The sequence below is a fragment of the Macaca nemestrina genome, chromosome 4 (genome assembly GCF_043159975.1).
Source record: "Macaca nemestrina isolate mMacNem1 chromosome 4, mMacNem.hap1, whole genome shotgun sequence".
Classification (NCBI taxonomy): Eukaryota; Metazoa; Chordata; class Mammalia; order Primates; family Cercopithecidae; genus Macaca; species Macaca nemestrina.
Window position 1 is genome coordinate 130,888,026 of NC_092128.1, and position 25,011 is coordinate 130,913,036.

Genomic DNA, 25,011 nt, shown 5'->3' on the forward strand with positions numbered 1-25,011 from the left:
GGAATATAGAAAATGGATGGACAAGTAAGTCCCACTCAGCAGCCATAGCCCAGGCATGGGGACCTCAACACACCTGAGCCCCAGACATCACCTTTCATTGTGAGTAGCTCTGAGATGACACTTCTGCTGTTCCCAATTCCAGCATTAATTGGACTAGATAGTTATTTTATGAAGAATTTTCCTATGCCACAATCCTGACCATATCTTCAAATGAACAGAAAAATTCTATTAATAAGTCAACCTTCTGTCTCACTCTGTTGCCCAGACTGGAGTGCAGTGGTGCAATTATGGCTCACTGCAGCCTCAACCTCCTGGGCTCAAGCCTCACAAGTAGCTGGGACTCCAGGTACTTGTCACCACCCCTCACTCATTTTCCCATTTGTTTTGTGTGGGATTCCACAGGACTCACTTTGAAAACTTGAGTATGCTTGGATTTTGGTATACACAGAACATATGGGGGAGCTGGAACTAATCCCCCCACATACCAAGGGACAAATTGTATCTGTTTTTGCAATTATACTGTAGGATACATTATGTTCCATGACAATGGTAATTTTTAATGACAATTTTTAATTGAGTGAAATTACCATAAAAATAATAATAGTAGCAGCTAATATTTACTGAGCTATTACTAGGTACCTATAAATACCATCGATTTTTAAATTCCCCATAACTCTTCCTTATTTCACTTAATCACTCTATCTTAAATTACTCATGCTTGCTTCAGTAGCACACGTACTTAAGTTGGAACAATAGAGAGATTGGCATGGCCTCTGTGAAAGAATGACGTGCAAATTTGTGAAGCATTCCATATTTTTAAAAAAAGAGAGAAAAAAATTATTCCCAGATTTTCATTGTGTTTGTGCATATGACCTTTTGTTTAGGTTGAATTATATCCAAAGATGATATTTCCAGAAGTGAGATTACTGTGAATCACAGGATATGAGTGTTCTTATTACCCTTGATATAAATTGCCGAGCTTTCAGGCATGGTGGCTGTCAGCTTATATAATTCTAGCACTTTGGGAGGCTGAGGTGGCAGGATTGCTTGAGGCCAGGAGTTGGAGGAGGCAGTATAATGAATCACTGTGTGTATTTAAAAAAAATTTCCAAGCCTTATCCTGGAAGGCTTATATATAGTTTAAACACCATTAATACTACAAGAAAATGGCTATTTCAGTGCACCTTCACGGGCACATGTATTTAACAAGTTATTTTCTGTATGATAAATAAAAGATCTCATATTACTATGTCACCTTTTTTTTTTTTGAGACACAGTCTCGCTCTGTCGCCCAGGCTGGAGTGCAGTGGCATGATGTTGGCTCACTACACTGCAACCTCTCTGCCTCCCAGGTTCAAGTGATTCTCCTGCCTCAGCCTCCTGAGTAGCTGGGATTATAGGCACACGCCACCACGCCTGGCTAATTTTTGTATTGTTAGTAGAAACGGGGTTTCACCATGTTGATCAGGCCGGTCTCGAACTCCTGACCTTGTGATCTACCCGCCTCAGCCTCCCAAAGTGCTGGATTACAGGTGTGAGCCACTCGCCCAGCCTATTTGTCACATTTTTTTAATCTTTTCTTATGTTAGCTTATTAGCTTTATTTCTTTGTTGTCCTTTTTTATTTTTTAATTTTTAATTTTTTTTTTTTTTTTGAGATGAAGTCTTGCTCTGTCTCCCAGGCTTGAGTGTAGTGGCACAGTCTCAAATCACTGCAGCCTTGACCTCCTAGGCTTAGGTGATAGCTTCCACCTCAGTAGTTGGGACTGTAGGCACATGCCACTATGCCTGGCCAATTTTTGTTTTATTGTTTTTAGTACAGACGAGGTCTTACTTTGTTTCTTAGACTGGTCTGGAACTCCTGCCCTCAAGCGATCCCCCCCACCATCCCCTCCCAAAGTACTGGTATTATAAGCATGAGCCACCATGTCTGGGGTGTCCATTCTTTTCCGTTTATTTATAGAGTTAATTTGTCTTTTACTAATTTGATGATCTGTTTAATCTTAAATTATAAAAATAGTAAATATTTTTAAATAAAGAAGTGAAAATTTTCCTTTACTCTTTAGACCCATAATCTTATCTCAGGAAATAATTGCTGTTGAGAAAATGGGCCATATCCTTCAAGATACATACATGGTGATTGAACATCACTTCACATTTTCATATTTCGTGGACATTTGTGCCAATACCTGTTGATCTATCTTAATCCTTTTCATGGTTGCATGATATTTTATTACATGGATGTATCACAATGTACTAGTCAACTGCTGTAGGCATTTAGGCTCCTTCTAATATTTGCTTTGAGCTCTTTATATAATTAAAAATTAAACCCCTCAGCCAGGTGTGGCAGCTCACACCTGTAATCCCAGCACTTTGGAAGGTTGAGATGGGAGAACTGCCTGAGTGTGGGAGATCACCACCAGCCTGGTCCACATAGCGACACTTTGTCTCTACTAAAAATTTAAAAAAAAAAAATGAGCTACACATTGCACTGTACACCTGTAGTCCCAGCTACTGGGGAGGCTAAGACTGGAGGATCACTTGAGCCTAGAAGGTTGAGGCTGCAGTAAGCTATGATCACACCACTACACTTTAGCTTTGGTAAGAGCAAGACTGCATTTCTTAAACAAAATAAAAATTAGATGGGAATATTGCTCGAACCATGGAGGTTGAGGCTGCAGTTAACTGTGATTGCACCACTGCAGTCCAGCCTAGGCAATAGAGCAAGATCCTTTCCCTAAAAATAAAATAAAATATAAAAATAAAATAAAATAAAATAAAATTAAATTAAATTAAATTTAACCTTCTATCATATTTCCCAGTAAGACGTTCCCTCTTACGTTTCTCCTAGAAGCCCTTGAATTTTGTTTGCTTTTCACATACCATTTAAAACTTTTTAAGTACTGATGTCTGTCTGTGTCATCCCTCTTTTTTTTTTTTTTTTAAAGAATGTCTTTTTGTCACTTCCAGCTGGATCTACCATGAAAGACTTCAGAGTCCAGGAAGAGAGACTGACTGGGCAACATGTTATTCAGATACAAAAAGACTTGCACTGTAACTCAAAAATGATCAAATGATAGTGCATGCATCAAGTGCAGTGAGAAGCTCTTCTGGAGGGTGAGAGAAGCTTCCAGTTAAGGTGACATTGAAGCCAGGTCCTGAAAGATGAAAGAGAGTTGTATGAGAGTGGGGAGGGAAGGGGGAGGTGAAAGGATGGGGAATGGGCTGGGATGGGATGGAGTGAGCAGCCCAGGCAGGGAAACCAGCACTGTACAGACCTGAACAATGAAGATGGCACATTTTGTTCAGAGAATGGTGAATTAAGTGTGGCAGGAATGCTTTGGAGAAATGGTCATTTGCTTGTCTGGAATTTTGCCTGAGACCTCATTACAGTTTCTAAGTTTTTGATGTTATCATGCATCACTGTCCTTGTCAAACAGTATGATGATCACAATAACATCAAGCATAATATTTCATTAATTCTCACAAAAACAGGTAGGTGCCACAGTTATCCCCATTATATGCACAAAATGATGAAGACTTGGGGTTAATGAGCGATTTGCCCAAGCTCACCTGGTTATTAAGAATGAGTCATATGTTAGGTCTGGTCTGACTTTAATGCTTGCCTTGTTCATGAGCACCGTGCATTGTCTCTCCTATGCAGTTAAGTAGGTAGACAGGTAAGAGAAGAACTCATGTTTCTCTCTACTCACATGCTTCTGACCAAATGTGTGTGTGGAGTTTCTACACCAATTCTCCAACTCTCTGGATACCAACTGCGTATTCCACAATTCCATTCCGATACTACCTCGGGTTAATGCAGACCTCACAGGTTAGGGGCTCAGTCCCACGAGACCACCCTCACTTCAGATGCCAATTGCAAGTCCTAGGTTGTCACCTGTATTTCGACCAACCAGTTAGAAATCAGGGTTTCCCATGACACAGAACTTAGAAAAGCAGGATTTTTTTTCTTTTCTTTTCTTTTCTTTTTTTTTTTAAGAGACAGGGCCTCACTCTGTTGTCCAGGCTGGTGTGCAATGGTGCAGTCATAGCTCATTGAAGCCTCAACCTCCAGGGCTGAAGTGATTCTCCTGCTTCAGCCTCTCAAGGAGCTGGAATTACAGAGTTCCCACCACCACATCTGGCTAATTTATTTTTTGTATAGATGGGGTCTTCTTATGTTTCCCAAGCTCTTCCTAAGCTCAAGTGATTCCGCCCACCTCTGCCTTCCAGAGTCCTGGGATTACAAGCATGAACCACCGCATGTGCCAGCTTATTTTCTATTACTGGCTTAATGTAAAGGCTCTATCTCAGGAACAGCCAATGAAAGAGATGCACAGGACAAGGTAAGTGGGGAGGGGCACAGAGCTTCCATGCCCTCTGTTGGGCATGCCACCCTCCCAGGACCTCCTTGTGTTCAGCAATGTGGAAGCTCTCCAAACCCTGCTGTTTGGGCTTTTATGGAGGCATGATTGATAAAATCATTGGCCATTGGTAGTTAAGTCAATCTCCAGTTCCTTTTGCCTCCTGGAGTTCAGCAGGTGAGGCTGAAAGTTCCAAGCCTCAAAAAATGTGGTTGGGGCCGGGCGCGGCAATTCACGCCTATAATTCTAGCAGTTTGGGAGGCCAAGGCATGTGATTCACTTGAGGTCAGGAGTTTGAGACCAGCCTGACCAACATGGTGAAACCCCGTCTCTACTAAAAATAACAAAAATTAGCTGGGCGTTATGGCACATCCCTATAATTCCAGCTACTCAGGAGACTGAGGCAGGAGAATTGCTTGAACCCAGGAGGCGGAGGTTGCAGTGAGCTGAGATTGTGCCATTGCACTCCAGCCTGGGCGACAGAGCGAGACTCCGTCTCAAAAAAAAAAAAAAAAAAAAAAAAATGCGGTTGGTTCCTCTGGCAGCCAGCCCTCCTTCTGAAGCAGTCTAGGAGCTTGCAGCCACTCTGTCAGTTCAACAGCATCCCACATGCATTCTTACCATGCTGCAGATCTGAAAGCCCTTAGAGGCTCTTGTGTCAGGAACCTGGGACTAAGACTAAATATCAAAAGAGAAAATGCTCCTATTACCTTTGTCACTAAGGGCTTTATAAGAGCTTTAGAAGCTCTATGCCAGGAACCAGGGGCATAGAGCTTCTAAATATATATTTCTTTTCTTATATTTGAGACAGAGTCTCACTCTGCCACTGAGGCTGGAGTGCAGTGATGTGATCATAGCTCACTGCAGCCTTGACTTCCTAGGCTAACGCGATCCTCCACCTTAGCCTGTCCAATAGCTGGAACTACAGGCGTGCATCACCATGTCCAGCTGATTTTAATTTTAATTTTGTAAAGGCAGGGTCTTCCTATGTTCCCTAGGCTGATCTCAAACTCTTGACCTCAAACATTCCTTCCTCTTTGGCCTCCCAAAGTGTTGGGATTACAGATGGGAGCCCCCATGCCCACCAATCACAAGGATCTTTATAAGAGAAAGAAGGAGATAAGAGAGTCAGAATTAGAGAAGGAGATGTGGTGATGGAAGAAGAGGTCAGAGAGGGAGATTTGAAGATGCTGCACTTCTGGCCTTGAATATGGCATCAGGGGCCATCTTCAATGTGAGTCAAAGATTGGGGGTGGCTTCTAGAAGCTGGAAAAGGCAAGGGAGCACATTCTCTCTAGAGCCTCCAGAAGGAATGCAGCCCCTCTGACACCTGACTTTAGCCTTAATAGACCTAGTTGGGCTTCTGGCCCCTAGAACGGTAAGATGGTAGATTTATGGTGTTTGAAGGCACTAAATGTAGGGTATTTTGTTGTAGCAGCAAGAAAAAATGAACATGAAGCCAGGGCTTCATGTTACAGTTGCTCACACCTATAATCCCAGGATGTTAGGAGGCTGAGTTGGGAGGATCACTTGAGCCCAGGAGCTTAAGACTAGCCTGGGCAACATAATGAGACCTCATGTCTTAAAAAAAATTTTTTTAAAGGCTAGGCGTGGTGGCTCTCATTTGTAATCCCTGCAGTTTGGGAGGCTGAGGAGGGTGAATCACAAGGTCAGAAGTTCAAGACCAACCTGGCCAAGATGGTGAAACCCCATCTCTACTAAAAATACAAAAATCAGCCAGGTGTGGTGATGGGTACCTGTAATCCCAGCTACTCGGGAAGCTGAGTCAGAGAATCACTTGAACCCAAAAGGCAGATATTGCAGTGAGCCGAGATCGCGCCATTGCACTTCAGCCTGGGCGACCAAGACTGTGTCTCAAAAAAAAAAAAAAAAAAAAAAAAAAAGCCAGGTGTTGTGGCATGCAGCTGTGGTCTCAGTTCCTAGGGAGGCTGAGGCGGGAGGATTGTTTAAACCTGGGAGATTGAGGTTGCTGTAAGCTGTGATTGCACCACTGTACTTCAGCCTGAGCAATAAAGCAAGACCTTGTTTCAAAAAGAAAGAAAGAAATGAGCATGGTGGGAATGGGGACAAATGGCAATGTTAAGTAGAGTGATCAGGGTTGGCCTCATAAGTGAATATTGAGCAAAAGTTTGAAGCAGATGATGGAGCTGGCCAAGGTGCTGAAGGAAGAGCATTGTAGGCTGAGTCAACAGGATAAAGGCATTAGGAGGAAACTCCCTGGTGTGTCTGAGGCCCTGGAAGGAGGCCAGCGGAGCAAAGAGATAGAGGAAGCGAAGTCAGCGAGTAGACCAGGGAGTTGCTGGGCTGGAATCAGTACAGATCACGTAAGCCCTGGGATGCTATTGCTGGGGCTTTGGCCTTTGACTAAAATGCAACCACCGAGGGGTTCTGAACAGAGAGGCGACATGATCTGTCTCCTGATTTAAAAGCACGCCCTGGCTGCCAAGTTGAGGAAGACTCTGGGAAGATTTGGGTAGAATCATGGGGGCCAAGCTGTGGCAACATCCTGATGGGAGATGATAGTTGTCCTGACCGAGTGCACGGTGGTGGTGAGAGATGGTCAGAGCCTGGATACATGTTGAAGTCAGTCAATAGGATTTCCTGACAGACTGGATGTGAGCTGTGAGGGAAGGCAGGGGTCAAGGTTGAGTTTGATTCTAATTGAATTATTAATTTTTAAAAACCCTACTGCCTTTCCCAATCCTACCAAGTAAAGGATGCTGGATAAAAAAAATCCCAAGTCAGGTCAGGGTCAGTGGCTCACACCTATAGTTCCAACAGTTTGAGAGACAGAGATGGGAGTATGTTTTAAGGCCATGAGTTTGAGAGCAGCCTGGGCAACATAGCAAGACCTCCTCTCTACAAAAATAAAAGAAATTTAATAAAATAAAATAAATATAGCCAGGCATGGTGATGTGTACCCATGGCCCCAGTTACTCAGGAGGCTGAGGTGGGCAGATCTCTTGAGGCTAGGAGTTTGAGGCCAGCTTGGGCAACATAGCAAGACTTCTCTCTCTGCAAAAATCTTTTTTCAAAAGCCTGACATGGTGGTACTTGCCTGTATTCCCAGGTATTGGGGCGGCTGAGGCAGGAACATCTCTTGAGCCCAGTTGATCAAGACTACAGTGAGCTATGATTATACCACTGCACTCCATCCTGGGTGACACAGGGGGACGCTGTCTCAAAATGCAAATGAAATCTCAAGTCAGACCAGTCCCTTCTAGGCTATGTAGGCCTTGTAACCACATAGTGGCATGATCGGGTTTGTGTGGCTGTGGATGAGGAGACCCCTGCCTGATTGTCGTTGGCTATGTAATCAGTTTATTTTTCAATATAGTAATTAAATATATTTCATCATGGTCTCAGATATGTGTGGATTTTGGAATTCCCCTTGGAACAGGTTGTAACATCTTATTTGCTCCATCATTCCGTAATTTTTAAATCTGATCAGTTTTGAATAAGATCGGAATTGATATTAGACTACCTAGTCAGTTTTGATTATTGAGAAAATGAAATTGTGTTGTTTGCACTTTATCCAAGATTGGTGTCATGTTGGGTAAATCTAATCAATACTTGAACAAATGCAAAATTAGAGCTTTATCATGAAATACTATGTCATTCTTGAAGAAGATGCCATTTCTTTTCTTTTTTTTTTAAGATAGAGTCTTGCTGTTGTCACCTAGGCTGGAGTGCAATGGTGCGATTTTGGCTGGCTGCAACCTTTGCCTTCTGGGTTCAGGCAATTCTCCTGCTTCAGCCTCCCAAGTAGCTGAGATTGCAGGCGCCTGCCACCACACCCTGCTAATTTTTGTATTTTTAGTGGAGACAGGGTTTCACCATGTTGGCCAGGCTTGTCTCAAGCTCCTGACCTCAGGTGATCTGCCTGCCTCAGCCTCCCAAAGTGCAGGGATTACAGACGTGAGTCACCATGCCCGGCCTCCATTTATTTTTCGTAGTCTTTAATAAACAGCTGCTATCTTTGCAGACTTGCTATTTAGGCACTTAGGAGTTTTTCACTAGAATGCATGTGAAGAAAGACCATGGGTATTTGTAATGAATTTAGCATTCATTGTTTGACTACATGACTGTCCCCAGAGCTGTAACTTTACTAATGAAGTTTTTAGAAGCCACTTAGCTAGCAACTGAGCCTAACCAGCCACTCACCTTCCTTATTCAGTGCTGTTTTGTTCTTGCCTATTTCTTCTCCAACTTGGCTACACTCACAAAGTGATACAAACTTGCATTTGTTTTCTTTCCTTTTTAGAGACAGGGTCTTGCTCTGTTAGGCTGCAGTACAATGACATGGTCATGGTTCACTGTAGCCTCAAACTCCTGGGCTCAAACAGTTTTCCCACTTCAGTCTCCCAAGTAGCTGGGACTACAGACATGTGCCACCATGCCCAGCTAATTTTTTCATTTTTGATCGTAGAGATGGGATCTTGCCAGGTTGCTCAGACTGGGCTCAAAACTCCTGACCTCAAGTGATCCTCCTGCCTCAGCCTCCCAAAGTGCTGGGATTACAGGCAGGCATGACCACCTGTGCCCAGCCCCCTATTATTATTATTTTAAATAATAGCTTTATTAAAATATTATTCACATGCCATTCACTTTATTTATTGAAATCTGCAATTCAGTAGGTTTTAGAATATTCAGAGAGCTGCGCATCGATCACCACAGTGACTTTTAGAACCTTTTATTACCCTATAGAGAAATCCATACCCCTCAGCAACTACCTTCTACTCCCCCCACCTGCCTTGGCCTCCAGCCTTAGGCAACCTTTGATTCATTTTTTGTCACTATGGATTTGCCTAATCTGGTCAAATGGAATTGTACAATATGTGATCTTTTGTGGCTTTTTTTTTCCCTCTTAGCACAATGTTTTCAAAGTTTCTTTATGTCATAGTGTATATCAATGTTTCATTCCTTCTGTGGCTGAGTAATATTCCATGGTAGAGACACACTGCATTTTGTTTATCTGTTCATCAGTTGGTGGATATTTGGGTTGTTTCCATATTTTGGCCACTGTGAATAATGCTGCTACGAAGATTGTTGTACAAGTTTTTGTGTGGACATATATTTTTATTTTTCTGGGATATATGCCTAGGAGTGAAATTGTTGCATTATATGATAACTATACGTTTAGCCTTTTGAGAAACTGCCAGACTGTTTTCTAAAGTGGCTACACCAGTTGGGTGCGATGGCTCACACCTGTTGTAATCCCAGCTACTCAGGAGGCTCAGTTGGGAGGATGGCTTGAGCCCATGAATTCAAGACCAGCCTGGGCAAGTTAGTGAAACCCTGTCTTCATTAAAAAAAAAAAATCCAATTAAAATGACAAGAAAAGAAATACCCAAAGTGATTACACGATTTTATGTTCCCACCAGTAATGTATGTGGGTTCCAATTCCTCCGCATCTTCACTGACATTATTTTTTTTTTCTAGATAGGGGCTTGCTCTGTCTCTCAGGCTACAATGCAATGATGCCATCACAGTTCACTGCAGCCTTGACCTCCCAGGCACAAGTGATTCTCTCATCTCAGGCTCCTGAGTAGCTGAAAATTACAGGTGTACGCCACCATGCCGGGCTAATTTTTATATTTTTTTTGTAGTGATGGGATTTTACCATGTTGCTTAGGCTGGTCTCATACTCCTGGCCTCAAGTGAGCTGCCCACCTCAGCCTCCCAAAATTCTTAAAAAGAATTACAGGCTGAGCCACCATGCCTGGCCTTCACCAACATTTGTCATTATGTTTTTTTTTTTTTTTTATACCTTAAAGCAATATAAGAACAAGTGTCTTCAATTATAGGAAACAGTATAATCCCAGGGCATTGGGAGGCTAAGACAGGAAGACGTGTTGATGCCAGGATTTTGTTTGTTTTTTCTTTTTAGACAGAGCTTGCTCTGTCACCCAGGGTGGAGTGCAGTGGTGCAGCCCACTGCGACCTCTGCCTCCCAGGTTCAAGTGATTCTCCTGCCTCACTCTCCCAAGTAGCTGAGGCTACAGGTACACGCCACTGCTGCCCGGCTAATTTTTATATTTTTAGTAGAGTCAGAGTTTCACCATATTGGCCAGGCTGGTCTCGAACTCCTGACTTTAGGTGATTTGCCTGCCTTAGCTTCCTAAAGTGCTGGAATTACAAGCATGAGCCATCATGCCCAGCCTGATGCCAGGAGTTTTAGACCAGCCTGGGCAACCTAGCGAGACCTCATCTCCACAGAATATTTAAAAATTAGGCCCCTACCCTGCCTATTGAGAACCAAAAGAAGGATCCAAATTCTCCCTAGCTCAACTCTAGCCATTTCCTGATTGCTTCATCAGCAAGGAGCTGGTTATTGGGCTGTCCAGACCTCCCAAGTGACACAGAAATGAGGTGAGGGAGTTTTCCTGCTGCTCCACTCTGTGAGGAGTTGGAGGATGATGTTGACTCATTTGCAGAGAGAGATGCCTTGTAGGCACCTTAGGATGGAGGGGACCCTGATCCCAATGTCATTTTTTTCTTTAGAAACAGGACCTCGCCCTGTCACTCAGGATGGAGTTCAGTGGTCCAATCACGGCTCACTGTAGCCTCAAACTCAAGCAATCCTGCCACATCAGCCTTCCCAGTAGCTGGGACCACAGGTGAGCACCATGACACTCTGTGAATCTTGTTGTGATTTTTTTGTAGAGATGGGGCCTCACTATGTTGCCAGAGCTGACCTTGAACTCCTGCACTCAAGGGATTTTCCTGCCTTGGCCTCCCAAAGTATTGGTATTACAGGCATGAGCCATTGTGCCCACTGTCTCTGGTTCTTTACCTTCTGTCTCCCTCTTCCACTTTTAAAGAATGCTTGTAATTACATGGGCTCTCCTAGATACTCCAGGATAATCTTGTTTTAAGGTCAGCTGATTAGCAACATTAATTTTATCTGCACTCTTAATTCCCCCTTCCTATGTAATTGTGCTGTGTAACATAGGACATGAACAATTGGTGGGGGTGGGGGTTATTACTTTGGCCACCACGGTAACTGTTTTGTGCCAGGTACTGAGCTAAGCACTGGTGAATTAAGCATGAATAACACACTCAACCTAATCTCCATCCATTCATGGGAGGAGCACCTCACCTGCCATGCTCCTGAGAATCTTGGGAGTCAAGGAAGTCTTCTGTGAGGAGGTGATGCCAAAGCGGACAAGTGACAGAGGAGCCGAAGCTAGCCAGGAAGAGAGTAGAGGTTTAAGGGGAAGCGTATTATAAGCAGAGGGTATCACCCACTTCAGAGACTCCCAGAGGAGAAAGAGTGCATTCAGGGGACAGATGAGGCTCAATTGGACTCCATAGCAGGTGAAATGGAGTAAGGCTGCCTTGCAAGGCAGGGCAGAGCAGAGGCTGTTAAGGAGTTTGGACTTAGGGTAGGTTTATCAACTGAGTAGCTGCCTCAGACCCATTGGACAAGGTCGGTTCCAATGTACAGGATTGCGGATGGTAGGTTTTTGATTACTGTGGCACTTCAGAATGATATTTGGCCTCATGGTAGCACGTAGCCTATGAAGGCTGTTGCTATGGTTGTGAGTAGGAGAATAACACCAATATTTCAGGTTTCTAAGAGGAATCTCCAAGACAAGGACAAGTGATGTAAATGGGGGAGTAACGTGATGAGATTCATGGATTAGAGACATGGCTCAGGCTGCTGTAGAGAAGGCACCAGGGGGAACAGATGGCTCAGTGGGTGTGCAGGAGACCTCTCACTGAGTTTAGGGAGAGGTTTTTAAAATAGAAGAAGTTTGAGAAATTTAAATGATAAAAGAAGTTTGAGAAATTTAAATTTAAATTTAAATTTAAATGAGAGGTTTTTAAAATAGAAGAAGTTTGAGAAATTTAAATGATGGGGGGATAGGTTAAAGATACAGGAAAGTGGGAGGAAGAACTGACAAGTGAGGTTCTTGAGAGGGCAGGAGAAGAGGAGATTCCCACAGGGGAATTAACACTTTCTTTTCTTTTTCTGAGACAGGGTCTCACTCTGTTCACCCAGGCTGGAGTGCAGTGGCATGATCTTGGCTCACTGTAGTGTAGACTTCCCAGGCTCAAGGGATCCTCCCACCCCAGACTCCCAAGTAGCTGGAACTACAGGTATGCACCACCACCACACCTGGCTAATATTTTTCTTTTTTCAGTAGACACAGTGTCTCATTATGTTGCACTGACTGGTCTCCAACTCCTGGCCTCCAGCGATCCTCCTGCCTAGGCTTCCCAAATTGCTGGGATTAAAGGCATGATCCACAATGCCCAACCTCTACTAGTTCTGTATTCTCTAAAGTTGTCTTTATTTTATGCTAGTGTGTCCCTCATTATGCTGGTCCTCTGTGGAAGTTAATACTTTTTTTTTTTTGAGATGGAGTTTCACTCTGTTGCCCATGCTGGAGTGCAATGGCACTGTCTCAGCTCACCGCAACCTCTGCCTGCCAGGTTCAAGCGATTCTCCTGCCTCAGCCTCCTGAGTAGCTGGGATTATAGGCATGTGCCACCATGCCCAGCTAATTTTGTATTTTTAGTAGAGACAGGGTTTCTCCGTGTTGGTCAGGCTGGTCTCGAACTCCTGACCTCAGGTGATCTGCCTGTCTTGGCCTCCCAAAGGGCTGGGATTACAGGCATGAGCCATTGCGCCTCGCCAAAATTAATACTTTTTATATTAAATTGACATATATGTATTTTTTTCTTTTTGATGCTGGGTCTCACGCTGTCACCCAGGCTGGAGTGCAGTGGCACAACCTCTGCTCACTGCAGCCTCCACCTGCCAAGCTCAAGCAATTCTGCCTCAGCCTCCCATGTAGCTGGGATTACAGGTAAGTGCCACCACACTGAGCTAATTTTTGTGTTTTTTGTAGAGATGGGGTTTTGCCATGTTTCCCAGACTGTTCTCAAACTCCTGAGCTCAAACAATCCACCCACCTTGGCCTCCCAAAGTGCTGAGATTACAGGTGTGATCCACCTTGCTCATTCTAGTTTAAACTTTTGAGTTGATCGTGTCTCCTGATTAGACTCCTACAAATACAGAATTGATGCTAGGAAGGGTACCAGGAGATAGACCCACACAGATAGGATTTGGGAATAGGTTTGGTTATCCATGGAACAGTGCTGAACTCCTTCCTAATGGGATATAGGATGCTGGTGATTTCCAGGAAGTGACCTCACAATAACTCAAGCTACCACTTACTGTTGATTGTGGTGAAATGCCCGGTGAAGCATATGCCCTGCGAGCTTAGGGGTGCTACAGTTGACCACTGCCGCAGTAAAGATGACTCTGAAGAATGGCATGGGATGGATCCTTTCGAATGCACTTGAGCAGCGGTCTCCAACCACAGGGCCATAGAACCAGAGGTGAGCAGCAGGCGAGTGAGGGGAAACTTCATCTGTATTTCTAGCCCCTCCTATCGCTTGTATGACCACCTGAGCTCCATGTCCTGTCAGATGAGCAGCAGCATTCGATTCTCATAGAAGCACAAACCCTGTTGTGAAGTGTGCATGTGAGGGATCTAGGTTGTGCACTCCTTATGAGAATCTAATGCCTGATGTTCTATCACTGTCTCCCATCACCCTAGATGGACAGTGTCGTTGCAGGAAAACAAGCTCAGAGATCCCACTGAGTCTACATTATAGTGAGTTGTAGAATTATTTCATTATATATTACAATGTAGTAATAACAGATATAAAGTGCACAATATATGTAATGCGCTTCAATCATCCTGAAATTATTCCCTCCACTCCCAGTCTGTGGAAAAATTGTCTTCCACACATTTACTCTGTGTTTTTGGTAGAGACAGGGTCTTAATATATTGCCCAGGCTGATCTCAAAGTCCTGGTCTCAAGTAATATACCTCTCAGCCTCCCAAAGTGCTGAGATTACAGGCATAAGCCACCACCCTCAACCAAGACTGTTTCTTAAACCAAATAAAAATTAAGTGAGATTACTTGAGCCCAGGTGGTCGAGGCTGCAGTGAGCCCTGGTTACACCACTGCTCTCCAGCCTAGGTGACAGAAAATAAAAAATAAAATAAAAATAATGTCTCAAAAAATAAAATAAAATACAAATTAACCCTTTATGACATTCCCAGTAACTTTCCCTCCTAAGTGTTCCCCACAAGTCTTTGAATTTTGTTTAATTTTCACATACCATTTAAGACGTTTAAGAACTTACGTCTGTCTGTGTCATCCCTTTATTTCAAAAGAATGTCTTTTTGTCACTTCCAGCTGGATCTACCATGAAAGACTTCTGAATCCAGGAAGAGAGACTGACTGGGCAACATGTTATTCAGGTACAAAAAGACTTGGACTATAACTCAAAAATGATCAAATGATAGTGCATGCATCAAGTGCAGTGGGAGGCTCTTTTGGACAGTGAGAGAAGCTTCCAGTTAAGGTGACCCTTGAAGCCAAGTCCTGAAAGATGAGGAAGAGTTATATGAGAGTGGGGAGGGAAGGGGGAGGTGGAGGGATGAAGAATGGGCTGGAATAGGATGGAGTGAGCTGCTCAGGCAGGGAAACCAGCACTGTACAGACCTGGACAATGAAGATGGCACATTTTGTTCAGGGAATGGTGAATTAAGTGTAGCAGGAATGCTTTGTAGAGACAGTAATTTGCTTGGATGGAATTTTGCCTGGGAGACCTGACTACAGTTTCTAATGTTTTGATGTTATCATCCATCACAGTCCTTGTCAGATAGTTTGGATAGTATAATGATCACAATAACACCAAGCATAATATTTCATTAATTCTCACAGAATCACAGGTAGGTGCCACAGTTATCCCCATTTTATGAATGAAGTGATGAAGAGTTAGAAATAATGAGTGATTTGCCTAAGCTCACCTGGATGTTAAGACTGAGTCAAATGTTGGGTCTGGTCTGACTTTAATGCTTGCTTGAGCACCACGTATTGCCTCTTCTATGCAGTTAAGCAGGTAGACAGGTGAAAGAAAAGCCCGTATTTGTCTCTACTCACACACTTCCAACTGAATGTATGTATAGAGTTTCTACACCAAATTCACCAATGCTCTGGATATTAACTGGGTATCCCACGATTTTATTCTGACACTACCTGGTGTTAGCACAGACCCCACAAGTTAGGGGCTCAGTCCCACGAGACCATCCTCACTTCAGATGCCAGTGGCAAGTCCTAGGTTGTCACCTGTACTTTTGACCAACCTGTTACAAATCAGGGGTTCCCATAACTCTCTTCTTGGGTTTAATAATTTGCTAGAATAGTTTACAGAACTCAGAAAAAGTTTATTTTCTTTTTTTCTTTTTCCAAGAGAGAGGCTCTTATTTTGTTGCCCAGGCTGGTGTGCAGTGGTGCAGTCATAGCTTACTGTAGCCTTGACTGCCTGGGCTCCAGTGGTTCTCCTACCTCAGCCTCCCTAGTAGCTGAGACATGCCTGTACCACCACATCTGGCTAATTTCTTTTATTTTTTTGCATAGATGGGGTCTTGTTGTGTTGCCCAGGCTGGCCATAAATTCCTAGTCTCAAGTGATCCTCCCACCTCAGCCTCTTGAAGTGCTGGGATTACAGATGTGAGCCACCGCACCTGGCCAGTTCATTTCCTATTACTGGTTCATTGTAAAGGATACATCTCAGAAACAACCAATGAAAGAGATGAACATGCTGGATGCGGTGGCTCACGCCTGTTATCTCACCACTTTGGGAGGCCGAGGTGGGAGGATTGCTTAAACTCAGGAGTTTCAGACCAGCCTGGGCAACATGGTGAAAACGGTCTCTACAAAAAATAAAAAATAATAACAATAACCGGATGTTGTGTTGTGCCCCTAGAGTTCCAACTACTAGGGAAGCTGAGATGAGAGGACGCCTTGAGCTGGGGACTGGGGAGGCTTAGATTACAGTGAACTGAGATTGTGCCACTGCACTCTAGCTTGGACAAAAGAGCCAGACCCTGTCTCAAAAAAAAAGGAAGATGCCCAGGGCAAGGTAAGTTAGGAGGGGCACAGCGCTCCCATGCCCTCTGTTGAGCAGGCCACCCTCCCAGCATCTGTGTTCAGCAACCCTGGAAGCTCTTTAAACCCTGCTCAGGGTGTTTATGTAGGCTTTATTGTGCAAGCATGATTGACAAAATCTTTGGCTGTTGGTGATTAAGTCAGTCTCCAGCCCCTCTTCCTCCTGGAGTTCAGTGCATGAGGCTGAAAGTTCCAAGCCTCTAATCATGTGGTTGCTTCCTCTGGCAATCAGCCCTCCTCCTGAAGAAATCTAGGAGCTTGCAGTCACCCAGTCATCTCAACAATATCCCCAAATGCATTCTTACCATGCTGGAGATCCCAAAGTTCTTAGATGCTCTTGTGTTAGAAACCTGGGACCAAGACCAAATATTAAAACAAAAGATACTCCTATCACATCTATCACTGAGGTGTTTGTAAGAGCTTTAGAAGCTGTGTGCCAGAAACCAGGGACAGAGATTAAATATATATTTCTTTTCTTTTTTTTGAGACAGAATCTCCCTGTGTCATCCAGGCTGGAGTGCAGTGATGTGATCATAATCATAGCTCATTATAGCTTTGATCTCCTGTGATCAAGCGATCCTCCCTCCTCAGCCTCCCAAGTAGCTGGGATTACACTTGCATGTCACCTATGCCCAGCTCATTTTTGTAGAGTCGGAGTTTCACCATGTTGGCCAGTTTGGCCGTGTTGGCCAGATGGGGTCTTGTTGTATTGCCCAGGCTGGCCACAAATTCCTGGGCTCAAGTGATCCTCCCACCTCATCCTTGTAGAGATGAGATTTAGTTGTGTCACCCAGGCTGATCTCAAACTGCTGGGTGAAATCGATTGTCTCACCTCAGCCTCTCGAGTAGCTGGGACTACAGGCGCACACCACCATGTGTGGCTAATATTTTTTTTTCTAGAGGTGGGGTCTCACTATGTTGTTCAGGCTAGTTTCAAACTTCAGGCCTCAAGTGTTCCTCCTGCCTTGACCTCCCAAAGTGTTGGGATTGTGGGTGGGAGCCACCATGCCCAGCAATCACAGGGTCTTTATGAAAGAAAGAGAGTAGGAGATTCAGAAGTGGAGCAGGAGATGTGGTGATGGAAGCAGAGGTAAGAGAGGGAGATTTGAAGATGCTTCACTTCTGGCTTTGAAGATGGGAGTCAGGGGCCATGATCTAAGGAATGAGGGTGGCTTCTAGAAGCTGGAAAAGCCAAGGGAGCACTTTCTAGTCTCCAGAAGGAATGCAGCCCTGCTGACACCTTGACTTTAGCCTTAATAGACCTAGTTTGGCCTTCTGGCCCCGAGAACTATAAGATGGTAGATTTGTGGTGTTTTAAGCCACTAAATGTAGGAAACTGCAAACTATGTTGCAGCAGCAAGAAGAAATGAACATGAATCCAGGCATGATGGCTAATACCAGTAATCCCAGCACTTTAGGAATTTAGGCAGGAGGATCACTTGAGGCCAGGAGTTCAAGACCAGCCTAGGCAACATAGTAAGACCTTGTCTCTACAAAAAATGAGAAAAATTGGCCAGGTATGGTGGCTCACGCCTGTAATTCCAGCACTTTGGGAGGTCAAGGCAGGCAGATCACCTGAGGTCAGGAGTTCAAGACAAGCCTGGCCAACATTGCGAAACCCCGTCTCTACTAAAAATACAAAAATTAGTTGGGCATGGTGGCATGTTCCTGTAATCCCAGCTACTTGGGAGGCTGAGGTAGGAGAATCACTTGAATTTGGGAGGTGGAGGTTACAGTGAGCCAGGATTACTCCATTACACTCTAGCCTGGGCAAGAAGACTGAAATTCTGTCTCAAAATAAAATAAAATACTGAAAAAATTAACCAGCCATGATGGCATGTACCTGTAGTCCCAGCTACTCGGGAGGCTGAGGTGGGAGGATTGCTTGAGCCTGGAAATTTGAGCCTGGAAATTTCAGGTTGCAGTGAGCTGTGACTGCGCCACTGCACTCCAGCCTTGGTGACAGAGTGAGATCTTGAAAAAAAGAAGGAAACAAAGGAGACAGAAAAGAAAGAAGAAATGAGCATGGTGAGCATGGGGACAGATGGCAATGTTAAATAGAGTGGTCAGGGGTGGCCTCCTAAGTGAAAAGTGAGCAAAGAGTTGAAGGAGGGGAAGGAGCTGGCCAAGGTGCTGAGGGAAGAGGATTGTAGGCAGAAACAACAGAACAAAGTGTCCGAGGTGTGTCTGAGGCTCTAGAAGGAGGCCAGTGGAGCAGAAGGAGCAAGGGAGAGAATTAGGGGAGGGGGCCAGGGATTTGCTGGGTGGGGATCAGTACAGATCACGTAAGCCCCAGGAGGTTATTGCTAGGGCTTTGGCTTTGACTCTGACTCAGATGGGAACTGCAGGAGGGTTCTAAGCAGAGAGGCGACATGATCTGTCTCCCGGTTTAAAAGCATTCTCTGGCTGCTGAGTTGAGAAAGACTGTGGGAAGATTTGGGTAGAAGCATGGGGGCCAAACTGTGGCAACGTCCAGGTGGGAGATGATTTTGGTCCTGACCAGGGTCATGGTAGTGGTGAGAGATGGTCAGAGGAGAGAAGTAGGGGAGGTGGCCTGGGAGTTGCTGGGTGGGGATCTTCAGTACATGCTGAAGATAGTCAACAGGATTTCCTGACAGACTGGATGTGGGGTGTGACAGAAGGCATGGGTCAAGGTTGAGTTTGATTCTTACTGAACTATTAAGAAATTTAAAAAAACACTACTGCCTTTCCCAGTCCTGCCAAGTGTGGGATGCTAGATTAAAGAAGTCTCTTCAGGCTCATTGCAGTGGCTCATGCCTGTAGTCCCAGCTGTTTGGGAAGCAGAGATGGGAGTATCTTTTAAGGGCAGGAGTTCAAGACCAGCCTGGGCAACATAGCAAGACCTACTCTTTACAAAAAATATTTTTCAAAATTTAATAAAATAAATGTAGCTGGGCATGGTAATGTGCACTTGTAGTTTCAGCTACTCCAGAGGCTGAGATGGGCAAATCACTTGAGGTCAGGAGTTTGAGGCCAGCTTGGGCAACATAGCAAGACCTCTCACTCTACAAAAAAAATTTTAAAAATAGCCAGGCATGGTACCACCTGCTGGGGAGCTGAGGCAGGAAGATGGCTTGAGCCCAGGAGGTGGAGGCTTCAGTGAGCTGAAATCACACCACTTCACTCTAGCCTGGGCAAAAGAGAGAGACTTTGTCTCAAAAAAAAATAAAAAGTATTATATCAACATGTAATGATTTTATTATTAATATGTAATTAAAAATATTTTTTAAATTTTGTCTTGTATTATATCAACATGTAATGGCTTTATTAATACGAGATGAATGATATTTTAAAAATTTTATTGTCTAGTTTTAATGTAACTATTTATATAAAGAAATAGTTTTAGATATCTTCAATAAAGTTAAAAAATGTAAAGGGATGCTAGGCCCCAAAAGACTGAGAACTTCTAGTTTAGAAATATTCAGAGTAAGTCACATACAACTTGCTACTTGAACTATTTTTTTTCTTTCTTTTTTTGTTTTAGGAGATGAGGTCTCACCCTGTCACCCAGGGTGGAGTATAGTGGTGCTACCACAGTTCACTGCAGCCTTGAACTCCTGGGCTAAGGATCCTCCTGCTTCAGCCTCCTGAGTAGCTGGGACTGTAGGTATACATGACGACACTTGGCTAATTTTTAAATTGTTTTGTAGATGTGGAGCCTCACTTTGTTGGCCTGGCTGCTGTCAAACTCCTGACTTCAAGTGACCCTTCTACCCCTGCCACCCATCCTAGAGGTATGAGCCACCACAACGAGCACTTGTTCAATTTTCTAAAAAAATAAAAAATTTCTAAAGTAAGGCTGTGGGATGATGGCAGGAAGATAAAAGTAGACAAACAGAAGAATAAGTTCAAGTGGCTTATTCACACATATTCTTTTGACAACAAAAAGAACTTTTAGTATATATGTTCCTTACAAACAAACAAAAGGTAAATAAACAATGTTGTATGGGAACTTCAACACACACTGTACAATATTCCCACTTTGCTGACATCAATTATGGAAATTGTTTGTGGTTTACTTGACTATCACTATCAGTATTTTGCTTCTGTGATCACTTTTATCAACTTCCTCATCTGTTAACTTCTCTTCAAGGTATGTCATATCGTGACGTACTGCTGCTGCATGAACATGACCAGTGTCTTCCTATTAAACATGTAGAATGCTTTCCTAATTTCTTTTTTTACCCTCTGTCTGTTTTGCATATTTCTTACCTTTATTGTCAAACTCCAGAAAGTCAGTCGTACTAATTTATCACCATTTGCTTCATTAATTTATACTTTGCTTATATGGAATTTTGCCCAACAGACCTCGTTACAATTTCTAACCTGTTTGTTTTGTTTTGTTTCTGAGACAGTGTCTTGCTCTGTTGTCCAGGCTGGAGTGTGGTAGTGCTATCACAGTTGACTGCAGCCTCAACCTCCCAGGCTCAAGCGATCCTCCCATCTCGGCCTCCCATGTGGCTGAGACTATAGGTGCTTGCCACTATGCCCAACTAATATTTGGAATTTTCCTATACGTGGGTTCCAGAGGGGTGACGGCGAAATGTGAGTAAGCATGGATTTTGGTATATGCAGAGATTGGGGGGCTGGAACTAATTCTGTCTGTATACTGAGAAATGACTGTATATGTTTTTACAATTGTGCTGTAGGACACATACTGTTGCATAGCCTTGAAAATAATTTTTAACTGAGTGGAATAATAATAATACTGATAAAAGTAGCAGCTGGCCAGGTGTGGTGGCTTACACCGGTCATCACAACACTTTGGGAGGCTGAGGCAGGAGGATGGCTTGAGGCTAAGAGTTTGAGATAGGCCTCGGAAACAAAGGGAGTCACCATCCCTACAGAAAAATACGTGAATTACAAGCATGTTCCTGTAGCCCCAGCTACTTGGGAGGCTGAGGTGGGAGGATCGCTTGAGCCCAGGGAGGCTGAGACTACAGTGAGTCATGATCAGGCATCTGCACTCCAGCCTGGGTGACAGAGTGAGACCCTGTCTCAAAACAACAAAAAAAGTAGCAGCTAACATCAACTGACCTTTTACCAGATGCCTATTAATACCATGGTTTAATTTCTTATAATTGTTTATTTCAGTTAACCACTCTGTCTTCAGGTACTCCCAAATTTTCACTGTGTTTGTACAGATGACCTTTTGTTTAGATTGAATTGTCACCCCAAGTTATTTCCAGAAATAAGATTACTGTGAGTCATGGTGAATGGACATTCTCATTACCCTTGATGTAAATTGACAAGGTTTTGGGTGCCTCCCAGCTATAATCTCAGCACTTTGGGAGGCTAAGACAGGAGGATTGCTTGATGCCAAGAATTGGAGGAGGCAGTTTGGCAGTATGGTGAGACCCTGTCTCTATTATTTTAAAAAATTGTCAACCTTTACCCTGGAAGGCTTATATACAATTTAAATACCCCTCATAGTATAAGAAAGTGCCCATTTCACTGCACCTTTGCCAGCACAGGGTATTATAATTTAATAAGTCATTTTTTGTTTGATTATTTTAAATAGGTAAAACACCTCATATTACTTTACTTGTTACATTTTGACATCTTTCCTTAGCTTATTAACTCTATTTCTTTTCTGTCTGTAAATGGTTGTTGTTGTTGTTTTGTTCTTTGAGACAGGGTCTTGCTCTGTCATCCAGGCTTGACTGTAGTGGCATAATCATGACTCACTGCAGCCTTGATCTCCCAGGCTCAAACTTCAGCTTCCTGAGTAGCTGGGACTACAAGTGTGCACCACCACTCCCAGCTAAGTTTCTTCTTTTTCTGGAAAGAGACAGGATCTCACTGTGTTGTCCAGACCGGTCTCTAGCTCCTGGCCTTAAGCAATCCTCCTGCATTAGCTTCTCAAATTGCTGGAATTTCAGGTATGAGCCACCATGCCTGGCCTGGGCTAGTCCTGTTTTCTCTAGAGTTCTCTTCACTTGGTGCTAGCCGTTCTCTCATTATGCTATTCCCCTGTTACAGTGAATAATTCTCTGGATTAAATTTTACCACTTTAAAGTTTTGAGTGGTTTATGTCTCCTGATTGGATTCTGAGTAATATGCTCAGAAGGGTCCCAGGAGATAAACCCATACAAATGGGATTTGGGCATAGGTTTGGTTTTCCAAGGGACAGTGCTGAGCTCCTTGCCAATGGGAAATGGGATGCTGGTGATTTCTGGTAAGTGACCTCACAGTGACTCAAGCTACCACTTACTATTGATTGTGATGAAATGCCAACTGAGGCACATGCCTTGAGAGCTCAGTGGTTGCTGCACTTGACTGCTATGAAGACTGGTGTGGGAAGGGTCCCTTTGGATGCACTTGAGCGGGGGTCCCCAACCCCTGAGCCATGGAGCTGTAAGGAGCCACACAACAGGAGGTGAGTGGTGTCGAGTGAGGGAAGCTTCATCTGTATTTACAGCCACTCCCCTTTGCTCACATTCCCGCCTGAGCTCCACCTTCTCTCAGGTCAGCAGCAGCATTAGATTCTCATAGGAGCACTCACCCTGTTGTGAACCGTGCATGCGAGGGATCTAGGTTGTGCTGTCCCTATGAGAATCTAATGCCTAATGATCTGTCACTTTCTCCCGTCACGCTCAGATGGGACCATCTAGTTGCAGGAAAACAAGCTTAACATGCCCACTGATTCTACATTATGGTGAGTTCTATAATTACTTTACTGTATATCACAATTTAATAATGGAAATAAAGTACCTAATAAATGTAAATGTAATATGCTTGAATCTTTTGGCCCAGGTCTTGCCTCCTGGCAGCCTCTCCAGGCCCAGAACTTTCTCCAGTTGGCCTTTACAGACCAAGCTCATGACTCACAATGGTCTATTTAGGCCCATACCCTACCTTACGGCAGTCTCCGCGGATGAGGCTACTGCCTCACAACAGCATCGACAGGCCCAGCTCCATCGTTACGACAGCCTCTTTAGGCCCAGCTCCAGCCTCCCAGTCTTCTCTCCAGGCCCAGAACTTTCTCAAGTCAACCTCACCAGACCCAGCTCCTGCCTCTCATTGCCCTCTCAAGGGCCAGCTTTTGCCTCAGGGCCACCTTCCAAGACCCAGCTCCTGTTTTACAGTGGCCTCTTGAGGCCCATCTTCTGACTCCCGGCAGCCTGTACAGGCCCAGCTCCTGCCTTACAGTGGCCTCTTTAGTCCCAGCTCCTGCCTCTTTGCAGGAGGCCCAAATGTCCTCAAGTCTAGGCCACAAAATCCAGGCCCAAAATATCCACAAGTCGGCCTCTCAAGGCCCCGCTCCTGCCTTTCGTTGGGCTCTCCAGGCCCAGCTGCTGCCCCCAGATGGCCTCTACAGGCTGCGCTTTTACTTCTGGCTGTGCCTGGAGGCCAACTCCTGCCTCAGAACAACCTCTTTTGACTCAGCTCCTGCCCAGCTCCTAGTGGCCTTTGAAGACCCAAAAGTGCCTCAAGTCAAACTTTCCAGGTCCACCCTCTGCCTCCCAGTGGCCTAGACAGGCCCAGCTCCTACATGACAATGGCCTCTCCAGGCCCAGCTTTTGCCTCACGGACATCTTCCCCAAACAAGCTCCTACCTGCCACCCGGCCACTTTGATGGGCCCAGATCCTGCCTCATACTAACCTCATTACGCCCAGCTCATGCCTCACTGTGGCCTGTCCAGGCCCAGGTCCTGCCCCCCGACAGGCTGTCTGTGTCTGAAACTTCCTCAAGTCAGCCTCTCGGGTCACAGCTCCTGCCCAGCATTGGCCTCTTTAGGCACAGCTCATGCCTTGGTGGCCTCTCGAGGCCCAGCTCCTGCATCCTGGCAGCTTCTGTAGACCAAGACCTTTCTCAGGTCCGCCATCCCAGGCCCAACTCCTGCCTCCTGTCAGCCTCTCTAGGCTCAACCTCTGCCTCACAGGAGACTTTCCTGGTCACCTAGGCCAAGCTGCTGCCTTTCAGCAGCCTCTGCAGGCCCAGCTCCTGCCTCTCAATGACCTCTCTAGAGCAAGCTCATGCCTCACAGTGGCCATTCTGGCTCAGCTTTTGCCTTTTGGCAGCATCTCCAGGCCCAGAACATCCTCAAGTGGGCCTCTCCAGGGCTACCTCAAGTGGGCCTCTCCAGGCTCAGCTCTTCCTCCCGGCTGCATCTCCAGGCCCACCTCCTACCTTACAACAACCTCTTTCAGCTCAGCTCTTGCCCAGCTCCTGGCAGCCTTTATAGGCCCAAAGCTTTCGTTGTCCAGCACAACCTGCCTCCCAGCAGCTTAAATAGGTCCAGCTCCTGCGTGACCATGGCCTCTCCAGGCTCAGCTCTTGCCTAACGGAGTTCATCCTTGGCCAAGTTCCTGCCTGCCTCCCAGCAGGCTCAAAAGGCCCAGCTCCTGCCCCCGACAGTCTTTCCAGGCCAAAATCTTCCTCAGGTCGGCCTCTACAGGCTGGTCTCTTGCCTCACATTGGCCTCTCCAGGCCCAGCTCCTGCATCTTGGCAGCCTATCCAGGCCCAGCTCTTGCCTCGTGGCAGCTGCCCCAGGCCAAGTCTCTGACTGCCTGCCAGCAGCCTCAACAGGCACAGCTCCTCCCTCACACTGGCCTGTTTAGGCCCAACTCATGACTGTCAGGCCCTATCCAGGCCCAGTGCCTGCCTTCTGACTGACTC

General features: G+C 44.9%; 2 pseudogenes; both read left to right on the forward strand.

Annotated features, from left to right (window-relative positions):
* Window positions 1–718: 718 nt before the first annotated feature.
* On the forward strand, window positions 719–818 carry LOC139363041 (U6 spliceosomal RNA; annotated as a pseudogene).
* A 2,162-nt stretch (window positions 819–2,980) lies between these two features.
* Window positions 2,981–24,813, forward strand: LOC139362495 (putative uncharacterized protein FLJ44672; annotated as a pseudogene).
* Window positions 24,814–25,011: the final 198 nt, after the last annotated feature.